The 26,551-nt window shown below is 35.9% G+C and overlaps 1 protein-coding gene and 1 non-coding gene across 4 annotated transcripts in view; both read right to left on the bottom strand.

Moving 5' to 3' along the window:
- Positions 1-26,551, bottom strand: part of LOC106673830 (serine/threonine-protein phosphatase 4 regulatory subunit 1-like) — a 226,181-nt gene that overhangs the window by 56,920 nt on the left and 142,710 nt on the right. The gene's annotated exons all lie outside the window — the stretch shown is intronic.
- Positions 10,366-10,438, bottom strand: Trnay-aua. Its single transcript has one exon. It is a non-coding gene; the product is annotated as a tRNA-Tyr (tRNA).

Below are 26,551 nucleotides of genomic sequence, written 5' to 3'. Positions count from 1 at the left end.
AAACATGATTTTCTTCTTTTATGTAAAAAACGAATGAATAATAACGAGGGAAAATCTTTCTTCAACCCCCGAATAGAGTTTCAAAATTCTGACCAGGTAGTGCTCGCGGTCCATGCAAGTGGCGTCACCTTTTTTTCTTGAAATGAGGAAAAACAATGGAAAACGGACTTGGAGCTTAGTTTACACACAGTATAAAATATTACCATAATTTAAAAAAAGTCCAAAAATATAGAGACGTCCAGCGAGCGTACGCGGGTACATAATGAACATGTGCGTTGTCTAAGATACCACATCGTATTTTTTAATCATTATTTAAATATTTTATACGAACAAACTAGAGGTTCAAAAAAATCATCAATTCATGGTTCTTTATGTGAAGATTGTTACGAAAAGAAATCGAAGTTCCAATGGCCAAAACCGTGAATTGTCAATATTCCGTACAAGGCATGTTTTCATGACATGTCTCAGTTTCAGAATGAATCAAAGTGGAAAGAATTCGCCATTCGGGCAGAAAATGGATGCCCGGCGAATATCGAACTAAGTCCGCGAATCGATCGGAGACGGCTTAAGAAATGTCGACAACACGCGACATCAGACAAACACACTAACAAACATGCGCTCGCCATGCAATTGAAATGCACAAAATTAACGCGGGATCACGGACCCATCACGACTTCTAAAATCTCTACATAAATAATAAAAATGTATTCAATTCGATAAGAGACAACTATCGTACAAGCAAAGGTTCATATTTCTAAGAATTGAAAGATCAATGCGAAAATTTCATTAATTTCCGAAGGGGGGTAATTTGAACAAGAGGATTTTTTACCTTAGGAAAGCACAATTGAAATATCATTTGTTTCAAAACGAAGTTTTGTTTTTTAAACGATATTAAATACATATAATGCTAGCATTTCTTCTAAATTTTGGATTGTTCTCCAAATTTAATATACGTACTTCCAAAAGATTTCATGTAATACATAGAGAGAGAAAATATTTTTACCCAATTTATAAATAGACGTGAAACTTTATATGCCAATTTCAAAGTAAAAATCCCCTCCGGAAGGGAGGTGGGGAAGGAGGACATCCTGAGCTCCCCAGAGCTGTGGGAAGGTTGCGGACTTTTCCATGAGTACTAGGTGAGTGTGAATGGTTTTTATCCGCAACCCTACAGCCCGTATTTAAAAAGGCAGGAAAGACATCTTCCCAAATAGGCTTGGATTGCAATTGCGGTCGGGTGGGCTCGGCCGGTAGTGCCCTGGGCTGCTGTCCTCCCCAGGAAAATTAATTAAGTACAAATTAGTAGAATGGCTAGTTGTACGATAGAACAAAGCCAAGGGGTGCTAAGGGAAAAAGTAAAAACGGTTTGTTCCCTACGTCTCCAGATTTCTTCGCTTAAACTCTTTCAGGGCTGGTATGGTATGGTAATGAGGATACTAGGAAGCTCTCCAGGCACTGCAGCCTTCTGGCTTTTGTATCTTTCTAGATCCCTAGTTCAGTGCAATAGACTCAATCCTTCTTCTTAGAAGTATCAGGTCATTGGCTGTCACTGCTACAAGTTCATTCCCAGGATTTTTTTTCGTATATTAGGTTAAATCACCATTGAGCAGTTGCTTCACATTCCAGGATTATATGGGTGTCTGTTTCCTCCTCCTCATTACATAATCTGGAAATGGGATCATCGTTGTATATGTCCATGTAGATGTTTTCTCAGATGCCAACTCCAACTGCAGCATTGAGTTTGCACAATTCCTTCCCAAAATTCCTCTGTGCCAAGGCACCCAAGTTATCATCAGGTTGTGTTTCCCCTGGTGTTGGAGTTTTTGGATGCATTAACTAACAAATTTTGATTTTTTTACATGCTAATGCTTCGATGGCCGCTTGGCTATCAGATCGGAGAGGATATTTTTGCCAGAGTAACCTCTTTGAAGATTTTCTAGGGCACTTTCAGGATTGACTTAGTGTTACAGTCCTTGGCAATGTTGAAACTGAGTCTATCAAAAGCATAATTATGTCAATTTATAAACATATTTAACATAGTTTTGCATGATGATCGAAAGCTTGGCAGTAACAATGGAATTTGTTTTTTATCAAGACCATACCCAGATCCAGATTATTCGTGAGAAAAAAAAGTGTTACGATATTTTAAACTTGAATCCTTTGACCAAGTCGGGTATGCATACATCAAAGCTGTCAATAAATGGTACTAAATAATGCCAGAAGAGAACGCAAAGATTTAAGCACAAATTAAAGTCATTTTAAAAGGGTGGTTTATTTATAAAGGCATTTCCTCAAAATTTCCTGCTCTGATTTTAAATTTTTAAACAGTGGAAAGTTTTTAAAGCCATTTCTGCTTTAATTGCGATATATACCACAGCATTGATATACAGGAAATATTCCACCTACTTTTAAAATAGAAATTACAACATATTTTCGTATACATTACACCAAATCTTATAGATCAACACAATGAAAGTTTTTACACGACATTTCTTGTACAATGAAGTAACAACACATCCACAATAAATTATTCGATGATCCAACAAAATTTAATCTATGCATTCTATTAGAAATAATTGTCCAGTTTTGCGAAAATACATCTATAAAGCCAGGGGTGAAAAATGTACATCGCAAGGCATATATTAAACCAATTTAAACTTCGAACTACATTGCCCATAAAAAAAATAAACCGACCACATGGTTTTTGGACGAAATAATGGCCAACTTTGTAAATGCATATTCTCTCAGCTTTTTCAGTCACAGACCTGAGCTAGGTCTCCTTTTTTATAAAAATTTTACACTGAACAAGATAACATAACATTTTTTAATTGTTTCCTAGCTTCAGTCAATCACCAGTAAATTAAAAAATTCGGGAACATGTTACGAAAACTAACCTTGTGGAGCCAGGAAATCGCCCTGGAGTGCGCCCTATAGCAATCGATAGGGAATTGAAATAAGCTTTCAGTTGGTCACCTTCCCTTTTCGACAGGAGAAAGCATTCTGCAACCCTAAAGTCTGAGTAAGAAAAAGTAAGTTTTTTTTTTTTAAGTCCTCGGAACAAAAGTTGTAGAGCGTACAATTTGCGAAAACATGAAGGTTCAAAATTTAGGCAATCTTGAAAGTCGGGAGAGAGAGTGATCGATTTTTTTCAATGAGCAGGTAAAAAACCACGTTTTTTTGCCCAAAAATCGCTAATAAATCGAAAACGGTTGAGAAATCGGGCAAAGTGGAATGTGATCTATTGAAAGCTTATTAAAATTTCCCATCGATTGCTATAGGGCGCCGCTCCAGGGCGATTTCCTGGCTCCACAGGGTTAGCTTTTGTAAAAAGTGCAAAAAATTACATGTTCCAGAATTTCTGAATTTACTGATGAATGACCGAAGCTAGTAAAACATTTAAAAAACCAATTTTATAAAAAATGATACTAGCGCACGTCTGTGACTTAAAAGGCTGAGAAGATATGCATTTCTGAAGTTTTTCCGGCAAAAAACAGGTGGTCGCTTTGTTTTTGGATGGGCAGTGTATTTTTACTTTTGAGACCAACGTGCGTACACAAACGAGTGAGCTAGATTGATCCCAAAACGTAACAAATATCCTGTAAAGTGTTATTCTTAAACTTGAAAGTCAGAGGTGTTGGACTTTATTGTTCTAATGTTTACTGGCACTTTTTATTCAAAAGGTTGCTCTCCTTAGCAGAAAACACTAAAGATATTTTATTGTTGATACCAGCAATAACGATTTTAACTAAGACGCAAAATGGTCTTTAGATTTGTTGTATTTCTAAGAGCAACACCTTTAACGAAAAAGCTGCGTTCTTCAGAAACGAAAGAATTAAACGGGATTCGGAAAGAGTCTGGAAGAGAGGGCTGCCGGGAGGGGAAATAAACGAAGAAAGCGATAGCGGCCCTTTGGGCTATTCTTATCGCGTACTGATAAGAGGTTGAAACGGAATGGGGAACAGAAAACGAGCCGCGGAAAACAACCTGATCCATCTTTTAAAAACGGTTCCTGGAAATGCTGAATTCTCGTAAATTGAACCAAAGAAATACACTAAAGCCAAGAGAACTATTAAAATGATTTTATGATGAGGGGGGCACCGACACATAACGAGACCAGGAGGACCATTCAATTTTATCATATGAAACACATCGTGACAATTATTAACCAATACGTCTTGACATAGACGAGAATAATTTAACAAGCTTTATAATATAGTATTAGCATTAAAAAAAATTCATTATAATTTTCAGAAAAAAAAAAAGGATTGACAGATCCATCATCTCTATTCACCTGGATCCATTTAGAACTTCATCATTTTAATTTCAGGAAAAAAGGAAGTTATTTTCTTCGGGTGGATAGTCCAAAATTAAACGACCTAAAGCCTCTACAAACAAGTGACATTTTACCTTATTGTAGAGTAAATTATAATGTGATTATGATGGCTAGTCTGCGAAAGAGATTGACAGATCCATCATGAAGATCCATCTATTCACCTGGATCCATGTAGAACTTCATAATTTTAATTTCCTGGAAAAAAGGAAGTTGCCTCTACAAACAAGTGACATTTTACCTGATTGTAGAGTAAATTATAATGTGATTTTGATGGCTATTATGCGAAGGAGATTGACAGATCCATCATCTCTATTAACCTGGATACATTTAGAACTTCTTCATTTTAATTTCCAGGAAAAAAGGAAGTTGCCTCTACAAACAAGTGACATTTTACCTGATTGTAGAGTAAATTATAATGTGATTTTGATGGCTATTATGCGAAAGAGATTGACAGATCAATCATCTCCATTCACCTGATACATTTAGAACATCTTCATTTTAATTTCCAATAAAAAGGAAGTTATTTTCTTCGGATGGCAAGTCTAAAATTAAACGACCTAAAACCTCTACAAACAAGTGACATTTTACCTGATTGTAGAGTAAATTATAATGCGATTATAATGGCTAGTCTGCGAACCGATAGACCGACAGATACATCATCTCTGCTCACCTGGATCCATTCGGAACTTCAACACGTCATACTCACAATCAAATTCCGTTCAATTATCACGATTATTGTCAAGTCATTTTCTGAAAATAGGTTGATGTTTTTATATGTAATTATAATATTTACCTGACATAGATTGTTGTACATTGTATATAGGTTATTGATGTCAATTTCAGGCCTGGGAGATTTTATCTGTGCTATCACGTATTAATGATAATATTTCTTTGTTCCCACGTGTTCGAATTTCGTGCTCAATGTTAAGTGGTATTTTTTCTGGACGTACGACCGTCTTCTTGGAAATGTATATTGTCTTCTCACATGGGCGGCGAGAGAGTAGGTGCTAACTGTGAAGGAGACAGGTTGTTAGCCGGTGGTTGGTGGAATGTCTGAGCAGGAAAGGTCCCTGTTCACTTTTTCCTCTTGCTCTCTTTCTCACTCACTCTCTCTTGCTCCTTCTCTTCATTTCACTCCTTCTCTTTCTCTCTCTCTCTCTCTCTCTCAGACCTGCGTCGGCCCCTTCCCAGGAAAAAGATAACGGCAGCGGGGCGCCTGCATTCCAACCCTCAGAGCGCATTCACCAGTCTCCACCCCATTCTGGCGGTTCGATCCACCCTGGCGGAATAGCTTTCAAGGCTGTGTCAACAAACTCTTGCCTTCTTTTTTTCACTCACCTCGTCAAACTCTTTAAATCACCTCAGGATACAGATGACTTTGCTTTACATTTTTATTGACAAATGGTCATACACTTATTATACACAGTTGTGAACTTGTTCAATTAAAAGTTTACATTTCGTCAAAATATTCCAAAAAAAAACTAATACTAAAAATGCCCTTGACTAACTCCAAAAACAATATTTCAAACTATAAAAAAAATTAAAATTCCTTCCTTCAAGAATTTAATTAAAAATAAACTATATTTAAATATAGTTTATTATATTTGATTATATATGTTATCTAATATGCAATACGTTTATAACAAATGCGAATTAAGTATATAAAATTCCGATTGAACTGCTTTATCTAACAATTTTTACACAAGGAAACAAGAAGTACGTTAATTTGGATATGTTTCATTTGAGATCACTATGATAGTTTTCCCATTTTCATATTGCCTATAATTATCTGCAATTTTAATTGAAACGAGCTAAAAAGAAGTTTAAATTCAACTTAATTTAAAAAATTAACGATTAATTGCTAGCCACAAAGACGACTATTTAAACTGGGAAAGAAAACCAATGTTCAAAAAAAAAAAAAAAAAAAAAAATTTGGAATTACTTCTAAATCCAATTTTTTTAATGTACCTGAGTGAAAAATGGCACAAAAGTTTTTTTTTTAATTGCACATGAATCTTTTAGGTCATAGTGTCAAAAAAAATATAGAAAAATTGAACAACTTTCCAATGGAATTACTTCATCTAAATCAAATTTAGATGAATAAAACGAAAAAACTGGATTTATTTTTTTATGTACATGAGTGTAAAATGGCACAATTTTTTTTATAAGGTAAATACATTGTTGGGCAGATTGCGAGATACGTAAATAACCGAAGTATAATTGCACATGGATCTTTTAGGTCGTAGTGTTCAAAAAATTAAAAAATTCAATAACTTTCCGATGGAATTACTTCATCTAAAACAAATTTAAATGAATCAAACAAAAAAAATGGATTTTTTTTTATGTACATGAGTGAAAAATGGCACAAAATTTTTTTTAAAATAATTGTTGGGCAGATTGCGAGGTACGTAAATAAACAAAGGATAATTGCACAATGGATCGTTTAGATCGTAGTGTTAAACAAACTTTTTTTTTTTAATTGAACAACTTTCCAATGGAATTACTTCATTTAAATCAAATTTAGATGAATAAAACGAAAAAACTGGATTTATTTTTTTTATGTACATGAGTGTAAAATGGCACAATTTTTTTTATAAGGTAAATACATTGTTGAGCAGATTCCGAGGTACATAAATAAACAAAGGTTAATTGCACAATGGATCTTTTAGGTCGTAGTGTTAAAAAAAGTTTATAAAGTTTCGAAAGAAGAGGAGAATAATTTTTGTTTGGACTGATCTGAATGATCACCCGTTCATCTTCAATTAATTGCTCGTATTTAGTCAGCTGGCTCTTTCGCACTTAATCGCGGTTATAAGCAGGTCGAGGCAAAATCCCGATTTCTTCCTATCTGTGAGCTGTAGGTTCATAATCGTAATTTACACTATCAAATATTTAGCATAATCGATCATTCAATTGTCTAAATTAAAACAATCTAACTTTCCATCTTCAACTGCTCATACTTTGTCAAATAAAAGCATGTCGAGGCATACTGGCACCTTCAAGTTTAGCGAATTTCGCCTGTGTTAACATAACATTTTCACTTCAATTGGTCATATTTTGTTTGGTGACTTCGCACTTAGTCGGGGAAATAAGCAGGGTGAGGAAAAATACCGGCTCGTTCCATGGTGCACATTTTGCCCGGGTGAACATAGAATTTCGACATATCCTGTGTGGTTTTGATCCTGAAAAATCTAAATAAGATCTGAAAAACTAATAACTGGGGAGAAAGAAGAGAAGATTTTCCTACTTTGAATTGATCAAAAAATCCCACCTTCCCCTTTAACTGCTGAGATTTTGTCCCCTGGAACCTTCGGAATTAGTCGGGGTTTATAAGCAGGGTGAGATAAAACACTGTTCCCCTTTTATTTAAGCCAATTTCGTACTATCCTTTGTTTTTTGATCCTGAAGAACTTAAATAAGATCTGAAAAACCAAAACTGTGAAGAAAGAAGTGCGCAATTATTTTTCCGTGTCGATTGATATGTGGCGTGAAATACTAAACAAAAAAAAATATATATAAAAATATATAATATAAATAGTGCGAAAATTCCTTCTTTGTATTTTTCTTATTTAATAAAAATAAAAAAATAAAAAAAAAATTATGCAAGTATGCAAGTGGAAGAAAATTGCGTGGAAGCCTGAAATTCAAGGTGTTTCCTATGGTCTACTGGTCCATGGTCCTATGGTCTGGTACACCCATGCACACATGCGCGCACGTACATAGTTCATGATGATTCGATTAATGATTTGACATTAAAAAATCTCTATCATATCTGAGGAGAAAAGACAAAGATGAATTATTAAATTAATGAAGAAAATTTCCTCGTCTTAATAATTAAAACTGTTGGAATATGAAATTATATTTACATATTTAAAAAGATCACTGAACATTTGAAAACAAGTACTTTCATGTAATCGGGAAAATATTTAATTTATCATAAACGAAAAAAAATTATTATTCTGTTATTCTGTGAAATTTCGTCGTCTGGAGATTAACCAGACCAAAATTATGAATTCAGAGTAGGTATGCTATTTTTCTTAAATTCACTAGGTTTCGTGGTCCGCTTGACCAATTAATATGTTTCAATTAATTAAGGTTTTTAGTTGAGATAAAAAAGTCAGTGTCACAAGCGGGATTCGAACCCACGACCTTCGGCTAGATACGCCGATACTCTACCACTTGAGCTATCGTGACTTCGATCCACTCGGACACTAACTTCCCATCTCAACCCCAAAAGGAGGGAAAATTCGAAAGGTGGGAAAGTGGTAGAGTAGCGGCGTATCTACCCGAAGGTCGTGGGTTCGAATCCCGCTCGTGACACTGACCTTTTTTATCTCAGCTAAAAACCTTAATTAATTGAAAAAATTTTCTTTTTTTCAAAGAAAGATTCTTCTCTTCACCTGAATTTTATTAGTAGAAGTAACATAGTGGTTGTTAATTTGATAAAATGATACTTAATCAATGAATATTTTGAGAAGGTGGAATTTCATAGGCAGAATCAAGAAAAACTATCCAACAAATAATGGTGAATTAACAAAAAAAAAAAAAAAAATCCCCTGACTTATGTTTACCACTATAAGTATTTTCTTGTGGGGGATGTGGGCTAACAAAAAAGAATGAAATAGAAAAATAGACAAAATTTAATATCCATTTCAAGATGTGGATGTAATTTGTACACAGGTAGAATTGGTTTCGCCCGATTTTAAATTGTTGAAAGTACAAATATGCAGCGTTATTTTAGAAAGGCACGAAAGATTATAGAAAGGCGTTGACAAAAAGGATTATAATCTATAAATAAATCATTTATTTCTATTTGGGTCTCGATAAGACATTGAACTTGCAACAGTGCTTTTATAAATAGAGCAGAAAACAACGCCTCACTTCCCTGTGTTTGAAGCCGTATTTAGTAAAAGATGTGGTATCGATTTTCACAAAAATCAATACCACGCCGATCGAAAAACAGTCACTTTTCAACTAAAAATATCTCAAGGTGAGGAGACTTAGTTAAGTTCACATTGACCAAAGAAAAATAAAATCATAACAAATTTAACTGGAAAACTTTGTCAACAAATTCTGCGTCCCGTTGTAAAACGTCCAATGGTAAAAAAAAAAGGTTAAATATTAACCATAACATTCAAATTTTGTGTAGAATTCTGTCTCAAAATCGCACATTTTGTTTAAAGCATCGATCCACTTCAGCTGATGCAAGTGAGGTAGACGTTTAACTCGACAATGATTAAATCGGGCTTTATCTAGGAGGAAATGACTTAGCGGAGGAGGGGCTTGGGTTAAAACAGCTCAGAATGGATTAGAATTTCACTTTGAAAGGTTGTCAACGATATTACAAGAACCCTTTTTTACATTATTCGACCAGAACCCTTTGGAAAAAGGGCTTTTTCATATAATGAATAGAATAAATAATACGTTTCGAGTACTTACGACGATTTTGATAATAATACGGATAAGCGAACTCACCTGTAACAGAAAAAAATTAAATAAACTTGGCATTTAGGTTTTAATTCCAATTGTGAGCAATTAATTAAACGTGGGGAAAATTATTAACTACTTATACACAACTTTATAGTTAAGTTTATTCTTATGATTAATTAATCTTTGTATATAAGGTTTCGGTTGAAATGAAGAAGTAAGTATCCCGAGCGGGATTCGAACCCAAGACCTTCGTCTCAATACGCCGCTGCTCTACACTTGAACTATCGTGACTTCGTCCACTTGGACACCACTCCCCACATCTTAACCTACAACCTTTCGAATTTTCCCTCCTTCTGCCATTTTTCATTTCAACCACCACCTTACATAAAAACATTAATTCTGAAAGAAGTGATGTGGTCAATCGGATCACTAAATATAATGGATTTATAGTTAATAGCAATTTTAACGCGATGTATATTAAATAGTAAAAATTTTAATGTAATGTGTAATCCATTTTACGTTTTAGTGGTAAATTGACCAAGTTACTTCTTTCAATTAATTATTCTTTCTATGTAAGGTCTCGGTTGAGATAAAAAAGTCAGTGTCACGAGGGGGATTCGAACCCACGACCTTCGGCTATATACGCCACTACTCTACCACTTGAGCTATCGTGACTTCGATCCACTTAGATACCAACTCCCCGTATCTCAACCTACAACCTTTCTTATTTTGAAAATGGCAAAAAAAGAGGGATGTCATATAATATATTGGCAATGATTTGTCAACTCCCCAAGGAAATTATCCTGTCGGTTTCATCAATATTTTAGTTTATTTTTATTATACCGATCATCCTGGGCAGACTACTGACGTTGGGTTTCGCCACCTTTTAGGTTAAGCTTCTGCGTTATTTTCTATACATTTCATTGTAAAGCTTGAAAGGCTGTAGGCCAACCTACGTATCTTGAACAGAAAAACCAAAGCTATAAATTATCAATACTTCACAATATTTGCCGAGCTAGCCTTTCAAGTAATTTATTTTTTTTGAAGGATTATTCATGTAAAATTTCGGTTGTCATGTACAACATGGAATTGTCAAGAACAAGTGTTTTTATTTTAGGAATTCCCTCTCGCCCACTACCTAAAATCGTCTTGTAACATTATCATCCCTGGTTAAACCAATTTTTTTTATACCTTTAGGTCGACTGAATTACACTCGCGTCAGAAATTTTGCCAGTGAATTTCACAACTCCAGGGTGACAAAAAAAGTTCTGATTGTAACAAGCAGTCCGATTCTCACCACTTTCGCAAATATTCAACTTTTTTTCGTCCTTAAGAAAGTTATATGTTTATAATAATAATAAAATAAAAAAATTAAAAAAACATTGAAAAGCGTAAATTTCTTCTAAGAAGGCACCCTTACCCTTCTACAACTTATAATTTAAATTTTGGTAAGAAAAACAAACGCCAACGCTTTCAAAAACTTCTAAATTTAAAAATTTTAAAAAGCCAAATTTGCAACCTCGTTGGAAAAATTCACAATAGAGCATGGAAAATTTCAATTACATCGAACCAAAATGCAGAAATATTATGCTAAATGGGAAACAAATGACGGACTGAAAAAGGGGGATGTGGTAAACTTTTTGACCTGAGAAAAATTTATTTCCCAACTTTAAATTGATAATCTCATAATAAAGCACAGAAAGAAAGAAAGAAAAATGAAACCAAACACACAAAAAATATACAACAAACAGGTAACAACCAAAGCAGAAATATTGGACAATAAATCTATACTAAACATAGACTAAAAAGAAAAACAACAACGGAGAAACTGTAAAACCCAACTTTAACCTTATAAAAAAATCTCAATAAAAGAAAAATTTAACGTAAAAATCGAACAAAGCACACAAAAACGAGACAATAAACATCGTGAACAACCAAATTACGTTGCATTTTGTGCTTTTTTATTATAAAAGTTGGTTTTAGTGTTTTTAAAATTTAATTGTTGGTTTTTGTTTAATGTCGGAAATCGTGAGAAGCGGTCTGGTGTGATGTAGGTTTCAGAGAAACCATTTCTTTATCGTGCCAACGTTTCGAGCTTTATTGAGAACATCTTCAGGGCCTGGGATTTACAAACATTGTTTAAATTTAACAAATACATGTAGGATGTGGGAAAAAGTGAATTTATACAATGCAAAAAATATTTTTTATATTCAATCAAAGTATTTCTACTCACTCAAAGTATAAATTCACTTTTTTACACATCCTACATGTATTTGTTAAATTTAAACAATGTTTGTAAATCCCAGGCCCTGAAGATGATCTCAATAAAGATCGAAACGTTGGCACGATAAAGAAAAGGTTTTTCTGAAACCTATATCATACCAGACCGCATCTCACGATTTCCGAATAATCATCGACTTACGGTCACTAATCACCACAAATTTTTGTTTAATGCTGGCATGGGCGGGAAAAGCACATTTGGTCCAATTTTTAGGTAGTGCAGTACAAAATAGTGACAAAAAGAAGACTGAATTATTTTGTAACAGTCGTTTCGTATTTTGTACGCTCACATAGTAAATGACATACATTTTTGTTGCTTTATCTGAAATTCCATCAATGATCGGACAGGTTTGTGTGATGGGCCAGTGGAAAATAAAATGATCCTAAGTCAATGTCTGCTTTTTATTGTCAATGATGACAGAACGAACTAGCTCATGTTCTTGATTCCTTCAAACTATACACGTTTTCTGTTTGATTTTTGCAATGTTTCCTATCTGACAATACATAAATTCGAAAAGTTTATGGACGCTTTTTTTTGACAACTTTTATCCAGCATCTTCAAAGACGAGGGCGGGCCGAAAAAAGTCCAGATTCCGCCCACCGCTCGCCTATTCTTCAAAATGGCGGGTTTGAGATTTTGCCACGGGCTGGGATCGAGGATTGGACGAGGTAACAAACCAGAAATCGTCTGAACAAGAGAAATAGAAATAGTTTTGTCGTTGAAAGTGGACAAAAAGTCAATCGGGGCTGAAATGGCCGCTGCATGCTCTTGAACATTCAACCTATGATGTAATAACAAGCAAACGCTGGTCATCCTAAAATGGTAGTGAAAGCTCAGCAAAATCCGTTTTGGGATTCTTTTGTTTGAACATTCAACACTTTTGTGTCATAAACTCTTACCAAGCCCACTTTATGAATGCAACGGAAAGAACGAAACAATAATGGCCAGTTGGATATTCCATTTCAGTCACATGAAGCAAAAACTGCATCTTAACATAAAATAAATCCAGATATCTTAACATTACATTCAATTTCTAACAGTTTGAGATTTTCTTAGATTAAAAACTGCTATAATTCTAAATGAAAATTTAAAATTTTAACTAATAGTACTTTCTGGAATAAATATAAGGCGATAGGGATAGAAGAGGCGGCCACAAGGTCTTCTGCACCTCGACCTGAATAGATCTACTGTGCTCCTCTTTTTTTTATAACTCACTGGGCAGCTTCAGGTTATTAAACAGCCTCCATAGCTTTGCCAGTGGCTTTTTAGTGTAGAATCTTGTGTTTTTATTGTCTTAGTTGCAAGAACCTGCACCTACACAGACCTTCACAAAAACATAAAATGTGTTCTGCGGTCTCCTCTTCCTGGAAGTATCTTCACAGTGTTTCTTCTGTCTGTACTCCTATCCGGTGCATGTGCTTTCTTAAGTGACAATGTCCTGTAAGGGTTGTCTTGGCCCTTCGGGGCTGAGCTGCCTCTACACCAATGTTGCGGCAGTAACACAATCCTGTCGTATGCGGAGGTGCGTCAGCTCTCAACTTGAGAATCAAAACGCCCGATAAGGCCGAATAGGCTAGGTGCGGATGTTAAAGATCCTCAGAGTCCTTTTTAGGATGACCGAGTATGCGGGAAACTCATGTCCTGTAAGGGATGGTTAAGGATGTGTCCTTTTCAGGGCACTTCTATACTTGGTTAGCATTGCACTTCCTCGCTAGACAAGGGAAGTGACAAGTCCATGCATGTAAAAACTTTCTGGTGTTCTCTTTGAGAACACTGGCCGTTTGAGAAGTCCCCTCGGGGATAAGTTCGGACGTTAAAGATGCTCATGGGTCTCAACACCCATGAGTAAATATGGACACTGTCAGGAGTCCAAGCAGCATCCTGGTTTGGTTGCAGTAATTCTTTTTTAGGTTTTGCAGATGGTCCTTCTACGAATTTCATCGCGTGTCTCATACCTGTGGTATATCAGGTTTTCAACTCATTAAAGATATATTTTAAGATGTATCATCTTTTGTCGCAGGATGCTGAGCCAGGGTAGTGTTCAGGACCCAGAAAGTCCATGTTGGCCCCCCTCTTTGGACATGTCACCTTTTCGTTGCCTCCATGCCCCGAGTGCCCAGGGAAGAAATAAATGTAAGGAGGTCTAATTGCTTTTTGAGTTTTATTGATTTTAGCTTAGTTGAAATACACGAAATAAAATGTATTGACAAAAGATGAGTAAACAAATTTCACAGATTCATTCAATTGTTCAAATTTTCAAGTTCTAAATAGGCGTTATTCAAATCTAACTCAGACGTAATTTGATATTGTGTTCATAATTCATTATAAATTTAAAAAACTCAAATTTCTACCTCTATGATCGGTGGTTTCGTTTAAAGATTTCTTCACGTAGCCCTCTGGAGATTTGTTTGTAGAAGGCAATTCGTATTGCTAATTGCTTCATGTGGGAGCGGGTTCGACAACATTGATATTTAATTTCAATGAATTATGATTTTTATATAAGGTTTTGGTTGAGATGAAAAAGCTAGTGTTACGAGCGGGATTCGAACCCACGACCTTCGGCTCAATACGCCCCTCTCTAACCACTTAAGCTATGGTGACTTCGATCCGCTCGGACAACTCCCCATCTCAACCTGCAACCTTTCGAATTTTCCCTCTTTTTGCCGTTTTTCATTGGATTTAATATTTGATATTTACCTTACTGTTTTAGCCGAAATTGTTAATATTTTCAGTCTTTTAAGAAGAAATTCAAAGGCCTGTCTTCATGGGAGTTGTTTACGAATTTCCAAATATTCCTTACCAACCATCTATAACTAGTGCAACTGTTTCTTTTCTTTCGGATGTCGTGAGAGCGTTATTGATTTCCTATTCGCTTCTCTAATGGAAGCACGGGTCCAACTGATAGTAGTGCAAAGTAAAAAAAAAAAAAAAAATCGGATTGAAAACAAAACAAGAAGTTTCTTCAATTAACTGTTATCATCCTTTACCCCGCAAAAAGAGAAAAATATTTTAAAGAATTTAAAAATAAGAGAGAAGGGAAATAGTGCGCGTGAATGAAAGCCTTATTCTTTCCAGTGTTAGCTAAGTTTCGCACATAAGGGGGCTTTAAAGTTCAACAAATGACTTTTTCGAAGAAAAAAAAAAATAGGTAAATAGATGGACAGTTTTAGTTTCATTGCCTTAATTTTATGTCTGAGGATCATTTAAACTCTTAAACCCAAAATGCCGAATGGAATTATAGTAAATTAACACTCCTTTATCTCAAAATAAAAATTCTTCTTTGTATCCATGTATCAATACTAAGAGCCACCCCACATTGTCTGAACTTCAGGGAGGCACTTAAAAATTAATAAAATCCAGGTAAGAATGGTAAAGGCTCTTTGGTCAGGAATGTTCACGAGGATCTGCACGTTGAAAAAGTTACAAAATACAAGTTTGTAAATTTGGTCATACCAAAAGGGCATAAAAAAATACTTACCGGATAGTTTCAAAGCTAATTTAATTTTGCAAAGTTTCTACCGATCTTAAATACCAGTGTCCAACTACATTCCAACCATTTGTATGTAATCGTTGTAATTGAGTGAAAACTATTAATTTGATTAGTTCGGCTGAGAGATTTTCTCTTGTGGTGTGAAAGGTGATGAATAATTTGTTCTATTCTTCCTATCCTTGCTGTTTGATCTGTCAGACGCATTTCTTCTTATTTTTCTTCAGTGAGAGGCTGCATGCGAAAACTAACCAGTGTGAAGATTGAAGGCAAAAACGTCTCTCAGTATAAAAGCTTGGGATAGGCAAACCACGAGTAAAACATTAAATTGTCTAGAATAAATAAAAGAGTTGAATTTAAAAAGCCATCTTCATTTCACTTGGTGTATAGATTTATTTGTTGAGCTTTATAAAACATAACGGCTTTCAGGCATATTTCGTACTCATAAGCTGCTATAAAGCACTTTCATAAAATAACACGAATTGGGCAGTTAGTGAGTCAATCATGTATAAGAATGTTAATAATTGCACCAACTGCTTAATCAGTGAACCAGAAGAAGGAAGTACTAGATAAACAGGGTAGTCAATTACTAAAAAATGAAATACTAGACGAGCTGGCTAATCTACCACTTGAAGAATGAAATACTGAACGTGATAGCTAGTTAGTCAATCACAAGAAAAATGAAGTACTGGAAGCAGAGGGTAGTTCAATTACTAAAAAATATAATACTAAACGAGCTGGCTAATTAATCACTAGTAATAAAATACTGAACGAGGTAGTTAGTAAGTCAATCACGACAAGAATGTAAATTTTAGCTGAGCTAGCGAGTCACCAAATGAATGAAATACCACCGCTAGAAGAAATACTGGACAACAGTATATCGCGAAGAATGAAGTACTAGACGAGCTGACTAGTCAAAGAATGAAATAATATTGGACGACCTGGCTAGTCAATTATTAGAAGAATGATGTAATGAACGCGTTGGTAGTCAACTGGACAACAGTATATCGCGAAGAATGAAGTACTAGACGAGCTGACTAGTCAAAGAATGAAATAATATTGGACGACCTGGCTAGTCAATTATTAGAAGAATGATGTAATGAACGCGTTGGTAGTCAATCACTAAAATAATGAAATATTGGACGAGCTGGTTAGTCAATCAATAAAGGAAGAGAACTGGACAAACTAGGTAGTTAGTAAGTCAATCACGTATCAGAATGTCGCACGAACTGCTTTATTAATGCCTCTCACTGTAGAAGAATGATGAAATACTGGCTGAGTCAATCACTGAAAGAATGAATCACTGGACCAGTTGGTCAGTCAATCACAAGAAAAATGATGTATGAACGAGCTGGCTAGTCAATTACTGGACGAGTTGGTCAGTCAATCACTAGAAAAATGATGTACTAGACAAGCTGGTTGGGTCCTATAAGAATGACATATTGAAGTGTTAGTAAAAACGTCAACCACTAGAAGAATGAAATACTGGGCGAGCTGGCTAGTCAATTACTAGAAGAACGATGTAATGAACGCGTTGGATAGTCAATCACTAAAAGAATGAAATGTTGGACGAGCTAGCTAGTCAATTAATAGAAGAATGATGAAATACTGGCTGAGTCAATCACTGAAAGAATGAATCACTGGACGAGTTGGTCAATCAATCATTAGAAAAATGATGTAATGAATGCGTTGGATAGTCAATCACTAAAATCTCTTTTCACTTTATGGAATCATTTATGTGTTGTGCATGTCAAAAGAAAATGATCACTCTTATTGTTGTGGTTGGGCATTTCTCGGCTCGTGGACGTCAATCTTGAATAGATTCGAAATATTCTAGTTTTGCTATCCCGGTTTATTCAGCATTCCTTCCGCGTGGTTTCTCCTGTTATAACAACACCCTCCACCGCCTTCCAGCATACAGTTCACCAGATCGCTACATCGTCCATGTCGGGCACCTGTTGCTGGTATGAATGGGCCCAGGGAGTGGAGGGGAACAAACTCATAAAATCATATCCGCGAGGTCGGCGACGTCTTCGTCTCAGGGTCACAGGAGCAGGACGACGACGCGGGCCGCGGCCCCTTTCGTTGGTGGGGCAGCGTTTACTCTCTTCATGTGTGTGGCCATTGACGCAGGAGAAAGCCCAGGCCGTTAGCTCGGCCCACGCGCCTGCAGGATTGTAAACAACGCCAGCTTGAAGATTTCGATCCCCCCACCCACACAAACGGAAAAAAAAACGTGCGACCAACTCTGTCAGAATTCTTTATAACAATTTTTCGAGATTCATTTTATTTTTGGCAACTGTAAGATGTGGTTCGAAAGAGTGTCAGCTAGATCCGAACTATTTTGGCGATTTTCAACCTCAATATCCTTGACAAGAGTAAACTACATCAGAGAAGATCCACGGTCCATGTATAATGCTAAGAACCACATCCGCACCAGCTATTCTCTTTTTTTGTATGTACAATTGTTTGCTTTTTCTTCTGCATTATTTCCTTCGTCCTCATTAGATGCACACGCCACACGCAAGGGAGGAAAAAATTTGATTTTCTGAGGCTGGCGCCACACTAGACGGAAAACGACGGAAATTACGCGACGAAAAATCCGCTTAACCGAACAAGCAACGGTATACAGCGGAAATGAACGGAATGACTTCAATGACCGTTTGGATATGCTGTAGATAAGTCAGTCGATGTACGGTACAATGAAACAAATTTTGTGCATTTACAAGGCAACGGAGAAGAGAAAGAGAAAACATTGGATTCATCCAATGAATGTGAAAAGACTAGCACTTAAGTCAATTAAAACGTCTGTGTGGGAAACTTGGTCGCTATCCTGTCAAGTTCTTGGAATACTATGGGATGACTATACAACTTCCACAATAAATTAGTCAAAGTCCATCATCAGCTTCAGTATGCGTGTCCGACTGTCTACTACTTCCGTTCTACGCTTGACCGTCGTAAGTGTGGCGCACTCCATCTATTTTGCACTGTTTTGATCTGTTTAGACGGAACCCAGCGGCACATTCCGTCGACGGTCTCTGGTGCACCAACGGCGCTCGACGAAGACATTACGACGGAAATTTCCTTTCAGTCTACCGCTGGCTTGATGTGAAAAATGAGACTGATTGATTAATCCTATCATCCCACCTTCGAGAAGGAAAAATCAGCAGTTTAATTCTGATGACCAATACACGGTTAAAAATCTAATACCAATGAAACCGAAATACTAATGAAACCGAAACCCCCAATGTTATACTGTTCAGTCAAAATTCACAAGAACAACAAACTTATAACACCACTAGTGTCCTTTTACAATTCTAAAAAAAAATCTTAGTGTGAGCAGGAACTATCTTTTTAAAAAGAGTGAACAACACACTCACTCCACCATTTATCATTTCTACATAAATAGTTGTTTCTTCGTTAGGTGTTCATCCGAGGCCCTGGGACCAATTGTAAGCGACTTAAGCACCCCAAAAAACATAAAAATCTACGGTTTACAATTTTGGCCGAAAAATAGGATTTGGCCCCTGGAGCGGAGGCAGAAGAATGACGCAATGATAATTATTCACCGCTCAACATTGGATTTAGCATATAAAAAACATAGAAAATGATACCCTTGATGATTATTTAAGCAGTTTTCGATTTTTGAATTTTGGACAGTTTGCCGTAAGTCTAAATTCGAAAAGCGGTTTCATTGAATTCAGCGCACTAACAAACAAACACTCAAAATTTGGTGAAACCAATTGAAAAGAGCATGGATGTTACTGAATTTTTTCCGCTTGTTGTAGGTTTTGGCCCCACTGTGCGCCATAACCGCCATTTCGGACAGTTTGCTGTATTTTAAATTCGAAAACGGTTTCACTGAATTCAGCGCACTAAAAAAAACAGAAACACACAAAATGTGGTGACCCTAACTTAAAATAGCATTGGTGTTACTGAATTTTTTCCGCTTTTTGGCGGTTTTGGCCCCACTGTGCGCCATTGTTTAGGATTTCTTCAGTTCCTAACCAATTATAATGATACATATTTTTTGAAGAATAGTAGGTCTTCCCCTTTCATGGGAAATAAACCCCACTTAGATTTAATGTGTTATACAGTTAACTGTATAGTTCACCTTCCATTTACACTAACCCGAACCGCGTAAGAAGTCTTAACACGTGCTATTTTACAAAATCGGAGAACTATTTCTGAATATTCTTCATGATTCGACTATTGTATCGTATTTGTAATAAATCCTTCACAATACCTAACGGTCCGTATATTGCCAAAATAATGGTTCGTTTAATTTATGAACAAAAATATTTAAGCCCGGAAAATAAATTGTAGAGTAATATCACATTCTTTTGGAAGTGATTTGACAAGAAATTACATCTAATTATGTACAGTGTGCCAATTTAAGCGACTAACGTGAAAGCATAAAATCCATTTAAGGTGTGTTTTGGTTTGGTTGGACCTCTAAAGGGTCAGAATACCTTGAATGGAAATAGTTTTCACAATTTATGATCACTGGGTTTTATTAAAGAAAAAAAAAACAATTGAGGTTTCAAAAGAAACGACATTCCCTAACTTGAATGATTAATTTAGATTTAATTTGAGAAAGAGAAGACAAAATATCCTGATATCTCTTGAAAAACTATGTTATTCACACATAGGTTCCCTACATCTAAAAAATATAATAAAGTAAATACATAAACAGAAACAAATGATCTGTAATAAGTACTATAGGATGTCTATTTTGTACGTGTGTACTAATATTTATTAATTATCAATTTTATTATTTACTGTTTGTGCATGAAGGATGAATTCGATCCTTCAGGACTGAGCAGGTCGAATAATTCGGTCCGATACGGTAAATCCGTCTTGGGATTTAAATACAACTTAGTCATGTTAGCAATAATTTAAGTTGTTAACCCGTTGTTCAAGTTCAATGAATCTCAAGTGGAGCGAATTGAGAGCAGGCGTATAGTAAGAACCACCAGTGAGGCTAGGCGGACCCATCGGCGCGTATAATTAAGATGTGGGTTAAAATCGCATTTTCATAAACAGATTTATTTTTGATTAGGTTTTCCTCGTTATTAATGGACTCTAATTAGGAAGAAGATGAACGTCGATTATTGATTTTTTACATGTACTTATCGATTTGTTTTCTCATTAGTTGTATTATGAAATTTAACTGGGAGGATTCTCGCCAGATTTCAATAACGAATAAAAAGTCTCTACATTTATGAATATGTGTGTAGTCCAGCTTCTAAAACCGACAAAAGACTTTTTCCTTTACTTTGTAAAGGACCGTTTTGCTTTTACGGGGCTTGGGATCGCACGGGGATTCTAACAGATAGTTATCGGCCAGCTGACCTTATCTTGTGGTTTTTCGTCCCGACGAAGTATTAAGCAGAGCTTCTTGAAAAGGACTGCCAGATCAGCGAGACAATTGTGCAGACGGTGGCCTGAATCAGCTCGCAGACGGCCAGCGCTCACCTTCCAGATCATACTTGACACGTGACTTTGATACCGTGGGATTTACGAGGGGCGACGGTCCATTAAGCTTCGGCGAAATTGTTAATTCACTCAGGAAACGAAGAAACGATGCGGAAGGAATTTTTCTGCAGGTTGACTGAATGGGGTTTCGGATTCGACAGCCTGGCGTAAAAACTTAATTGTGACACAATCGAAATACTTGAATAATTATGTAGAAATAAATTACATATTAATTATTAATTAGTGACAGTTAGTCGATGATTACTCGGAAATCGTGAGATGTGGTCTGGTGTGACGTAGGTTTTAGAAAAAATTTTCTTTATCGTGCTACGTTTCAACCATTATTGAGATCATCTTCAGGGCCTAGGATTTACAAACATTGTTTAAATTTAACAAATACATGTAGGATGTGGACAACTGTGAATTTATACAATGCAAAACAATTTTTTTTAAATATTCAATCAATGTTTTTTCTTCATTTTTTTGCATTTTTTCCATATCCTACATGTATTTGTTAAATTTAAACAATGTTTGTAAATCCCAAACCCTGAAGATGATCTCAATAATGATCGAAACGTTGGCACGATAAGAAAATGTTTTTCTAAAACCTACGTCACACCAGAACGCATCTCACGATCTTCGAATAATTAATCATTAATATAGATCGATTTTCAATTTTTCCAGGTATACCTCGAAAAATGAAAAAAAAAAATAAATCAATTAATAGACCTACATCTAAGTCTCGCCTTCAAGAGGTAGTGACGTGCGATACCAATCGATATGAGTAAAGTATCGAATATTTTCTTTCGATATCGAGTACTTTTGGTATCGAATATTGTACTTTTTGTAGTATCGTAAAAAATAATCAAATAGATTTTGCGTCGAATGTTCAAGTAATATTGAATTGTATTTTCCGTTCAAAACTTCAAGATTTCGAACTGGTGGTTTAAACCTTTATCTTTTTTTGAGCAAGGGCATGGTGGATTATGGATGTTTTCCAAAATATCGAAGAAAAACAGCAAGGTATTTTGAATAAAATTCACATGCACAAAACACCTTAACTTCATTTAAAAGGGACCGAGAGATCTATATACAACTATTGGGTTGTCCGGAAAATAATGCAGGATTTTGGTATTAAACAAAAAAAAAGAAACTAGTTACTTTAAAGCAATGTTCTTTAATCAAAATAATTTCCCATACTCTCAATACATTTCTCCCAACGTGTTGGTAACTTATTAATTCCGTCTGAGTAGAATTCAGAATTTTTAGAATTGATAAAGTCAATAAATGCATTTTCCAGTTCCGTTTGATTTTTGAATATTATGTGTTGTAAGTAGTGGTCCAGGTGTCTAAAAAAATGGTAGTCAGTAGGCGAGAGGTCCGGAGAGTAGGGTGGGTGAGGCAAAGTTTCATAGCCAAGCTCCAATAATTTTTGTGACGTTACACGTGACACATGTGGTCGAGCGTTGTCATGCAACAAAATGGGCCCTTTCCGATTGACCAAAGAGGGCTTCATTACTGCCAATTTCTGATGCATGGTATTAATTTGGTTACAGTATGATTCAGCATTGATGGTTTCGCCAGGATTTAAGAAGCTGTAGTGTATTAAACCAAATGAAGCCCACCATACCGTAACCATTACCTTTTTTTGATGAGTTGGGGGCTTTGGAATTGGAGCTTCTCCTTTGTCGAGCCACTGTCCAGAACGTCTAGTGTTATCGTAGAGAATCCACTTTTCGTCACTTGTAACAATTCTGGCCAGAAATGGATCATTTTTGTTTCGACAAAGAAGTGATGCACAAACATCAAAGCGCTGATTTTTTTGCGATCGTTTAATGAGTGTGGAACCCAATTTTCGAGTTTTTTCACTTTTCCAATCGCCTTGAGGTGGTCAGCGACGGTCGTTTTACTGACTTTGAGTTGCTCTGCAAGTTCTCGAACAGTTGTTTTGGGGTTTTCTTCCACCACTGATCGCAGAACATCATCATTAAGAGAGGAAGGCCTTCCACGACCTTCTTCATCTTCAAGGCTGAAATCTCCCTCCCGAAATTTTTTAAACCACCTTTGCACAGTGCACTCATTAACACAACCCTCGCCCCAGACTTGGTTAATGTTTCTAGCCGTTTGGGCTCCGCTTCGGCCGAGTTTAAACTCGTAAAAGAAAATCGTACGAAATTCTCGCTTTGACATTATAAGGATGACTGAATTATTTCCAAGTAGCGGAATGCTACAGAGGTAAACAAACAATATCATTTGGAAGAGGATTAATAAGTGTTGACATTCATACAAATGAGTAATCCTGTAAACGTAAACAGAATATTTTATATAGATTTTTTTTAATGAAAACTTAAAATCCTGCATTATTTTCCGGACAACCCGATACAACTATAAATGAAACCAAATGTTATTAAAAAAATAAATATAATTTATTAAATCCATTGTTTCGTGGTCCCATTGACCAAATAACTTCTTTCAATTAATTAATTAATCTTTATGTAAGATATTGGGTGCAATTAAAAAGTTAGTGTCACGAGCGGGATTCGAACCCACGACCTTCGACTAAATACGCAGCTTCTCTACCACTTGAACTATCGTGACTTCGATCCACTGGAACAGCAACTTTCGAATTTTCCCTTCCCCCCTTTCTTTTTTGCCATTTTCCAATGTCATGTAATAAGGATCGATTCTCGGCGACAAATGAAATGGCCACGGAGAGCTCTAGGGAAGATATAGTTAGTTTTACTTCGTTGGCCATTTCGAGAATCGAATCCTGATTACACGACATTCAGATGGGAAGTTGGTGTCCGAGTGGATCGAAGACACGATAGCTCAAGTGGTAGAGCAGCGGCGTATTAAGCCGAAGGTCGTGGGTTCGAATCCCGATCGTGACACTAATAGTTTCATTTCAACCAATACCTTACATAAAGATTAAATAATTTATTAACCAAGTTCCTAATAAAGGTTCAGAATTGGCGAAGTTTGAAAAATTCTAAAGCGGCGCATAAAAATAATGTACGCCTATGAAAATAATTTATGATTTGAGTAATGAGTACTCAAAAAACCATCGATGTATAGACTGTAGTAGTTGGTGAGGTTCCGATGTTTAATCGATGGTGACCATCTATGTTTTTTTTAAATCGATGCTCATCCCTTACTCATATGAGTAAGTACTCGTTAATATCGAATAATTTCTGTCGATACTTGAGTAGTATCGAATATTACTTTCCATGCCAGTATCGAGTACTGGTATCGAATATTTTCTAGCATCCCGTGTCACTACTAACAGGCCACCAATATCCTACTACTGTCTGAATTATTACCAGCCCTAAAGCATATTTTAATCGAATCTCATTATCGCTATACTACCGTGAGAGACTTTATTAGCTTTGCGCACTCTGCTAGAAAAGAGCTCTGAAACCTAATCTCATTACCTTGGAAGCATTTGTGTGTGCGCAATGGGTAGGTGATCTCCTTTCATTAAACTTTTGGCCCCTTTGTCTCACTGTTAAGATGTCGAGTTTTCAATTGCGCCTATTAATTAAAGGAACGGTGATTTTAAAGGATGAATTGATCAATCACGATAAAAACAGACCTCGCAGACCAACTGGCTAGGTTCGATTCAACCCTTCCGTTTGTTTTACTAGTTGAGGGGAAAATTATGTTAAGATAGATACTACGACTGATACGTCAAACTAGGCCAAAGTTCACGCTTTACGAATAATTAACACCTAGAACGAGTTGCGTTGCAGCTAAACCAGTTTTTCTCCACCAGAAACTAATCAATCGTCAAATTTTGTTTCTTAATAATTAATGGTGATTTTGCACAGAGATTTCGTATTCATAAGCTGCAAACGCAATATAAAGCACTTTCGAAAAATAAGAATAACAGGAATTGGGCAGTTAATGAGTCAATCACGTATAAGAATGTAATAATTGCACCAACTGCTTAGTAGGATGAAACTAGAAATAAATGAAAACCATAGAAGAATGAAGTGATGATCTTAAATACCAGTGTCCAACTACATTCCAACCATTTGTATGTAATCGTTGTAATTGAGTGAAAACTATTAAATTGATAAGTTCGACTGAGAGATTTTCTCTTGTGGTTTGAAGGGTCATAATAGTTTGTTCTATTCTTCCTATCCTTCCTGTTTGATCTGTCAGACGCATTTCGGATTTTTTCTTCAGTGAGAGGCTGCATGCGAAAACTAACCAGTGTGAAGATTGAAGGCAAAAGCGTCTCTCAGTATAAAGAAGCTTGGGATAGGCAAACCACGAGTAAAACATTAAATTGTCTAGAATAAATAAAAGAGTTGAATTTAAAAAGCCATCTTTATTTCATTTGGTGTATAGATTTATTTGTTCAGCTTTATAAAAAATAATGGCTTTCAGGCAGATTTCATACTTATAAGCTCCTAATAAAGACTATCATAAAATAAGAATAATACGAATTGGGCAGTTAGTGAGCCAATCATGTATAAGAATGTAATAATTGCACCAACTGCTTAATCAGTGAACCAGAAGAATGAAGTACTAGATAAACAGGGTAGTCAATTACTAAAAAATGAAATACTAGACGAGCTGGCTAATCTACCACTTGAAGAATGAAATACTGAACGTGATAGCTAGTTAGTCAATCACAAGAAAAATTGAAGTACTAGAAGCACAGGGTAGTTCAATTACTAAAAAATATAATACTAAACGAGCTGGCTAATTAATCACTAGTAATAAAATACTGAACGAGGTAGTTAGTAAGTCAATCACGACAAGAATGTAAATTTTAGCTGAGCTAGCGAGTCACCAAATGAATGAAATACCACCGCTAGAAGAAATATTGGACAACAGTATATCGCGAAGAATGAAGTACTAGACGAGCTGACTAGTCAAAGAATGAAATATTGGACGACCTGGCTAGTCAATTATTAGAAGAATGATGTAATGAACGAACGCGTTGGATTCAATCACTAAAATAATGAAATATGAACGAGCTGGTTAGTCAATCAATAAAGGAAGAGAACTGGACAAACTGGGTAGTTAGTGAGTCAATCACGTATCAGAATGTCGCACGAACTGCTTTATATTAGTGTCACTCACTGCAGAAGAATGATGAAATACTGGCGAGTCAATCACTGAAACAATGAATCACTGAATTGGTCAGTCAATCACTAGAATAATCAGTCAATCGCTAAAAGTATGTGTACAGGAAGACCTGGGTGGTTAGTGAATCAATCACGTACAAGAATGAAATTCTAGACGAGCTAACGAGTCAATCACCAGATGAATGAAATACCATCGCTAGAAGAAATACTACAAACCAGTATTTCGCGAAGAATGAAGTACTGGACAAGATGGTGGGTCAACCCTAGAAGAATGATGAACGAAGTGTTAGTAATAGAGTTAACCACTAGATGAATGAAATACTGGTAGTCAATGAGTGTCTGCCTTCGGGTTGGATACCTTCTTTGTGGATTTTAACAGGTTAATAAACGTGGTTCTGAAATGTGCCTGAATTAATTTTTTATCGCCCTAATGAAGGACTCGG

This window comes from Cimex lectularius, unplaced genomic scaffold (genome assembly GCF_000648675.2).
Source record: "Cimex lectularius strain Harlan isolate CLEC.00 unplaced genomic scaffold, Clec_2.1 scaffold6, whole genome shotgun sequence".
Taxonomy (NCBI): domain Eukaryota; kingdom Metazoa; phylum Arthropoda; class Insecta; order Hemiptera; family Cimicidae; genus Cimex; species Cimex lectularius.
This window is presented reverse-complemented; position numbering and strand designations above follow the sequence as displayed.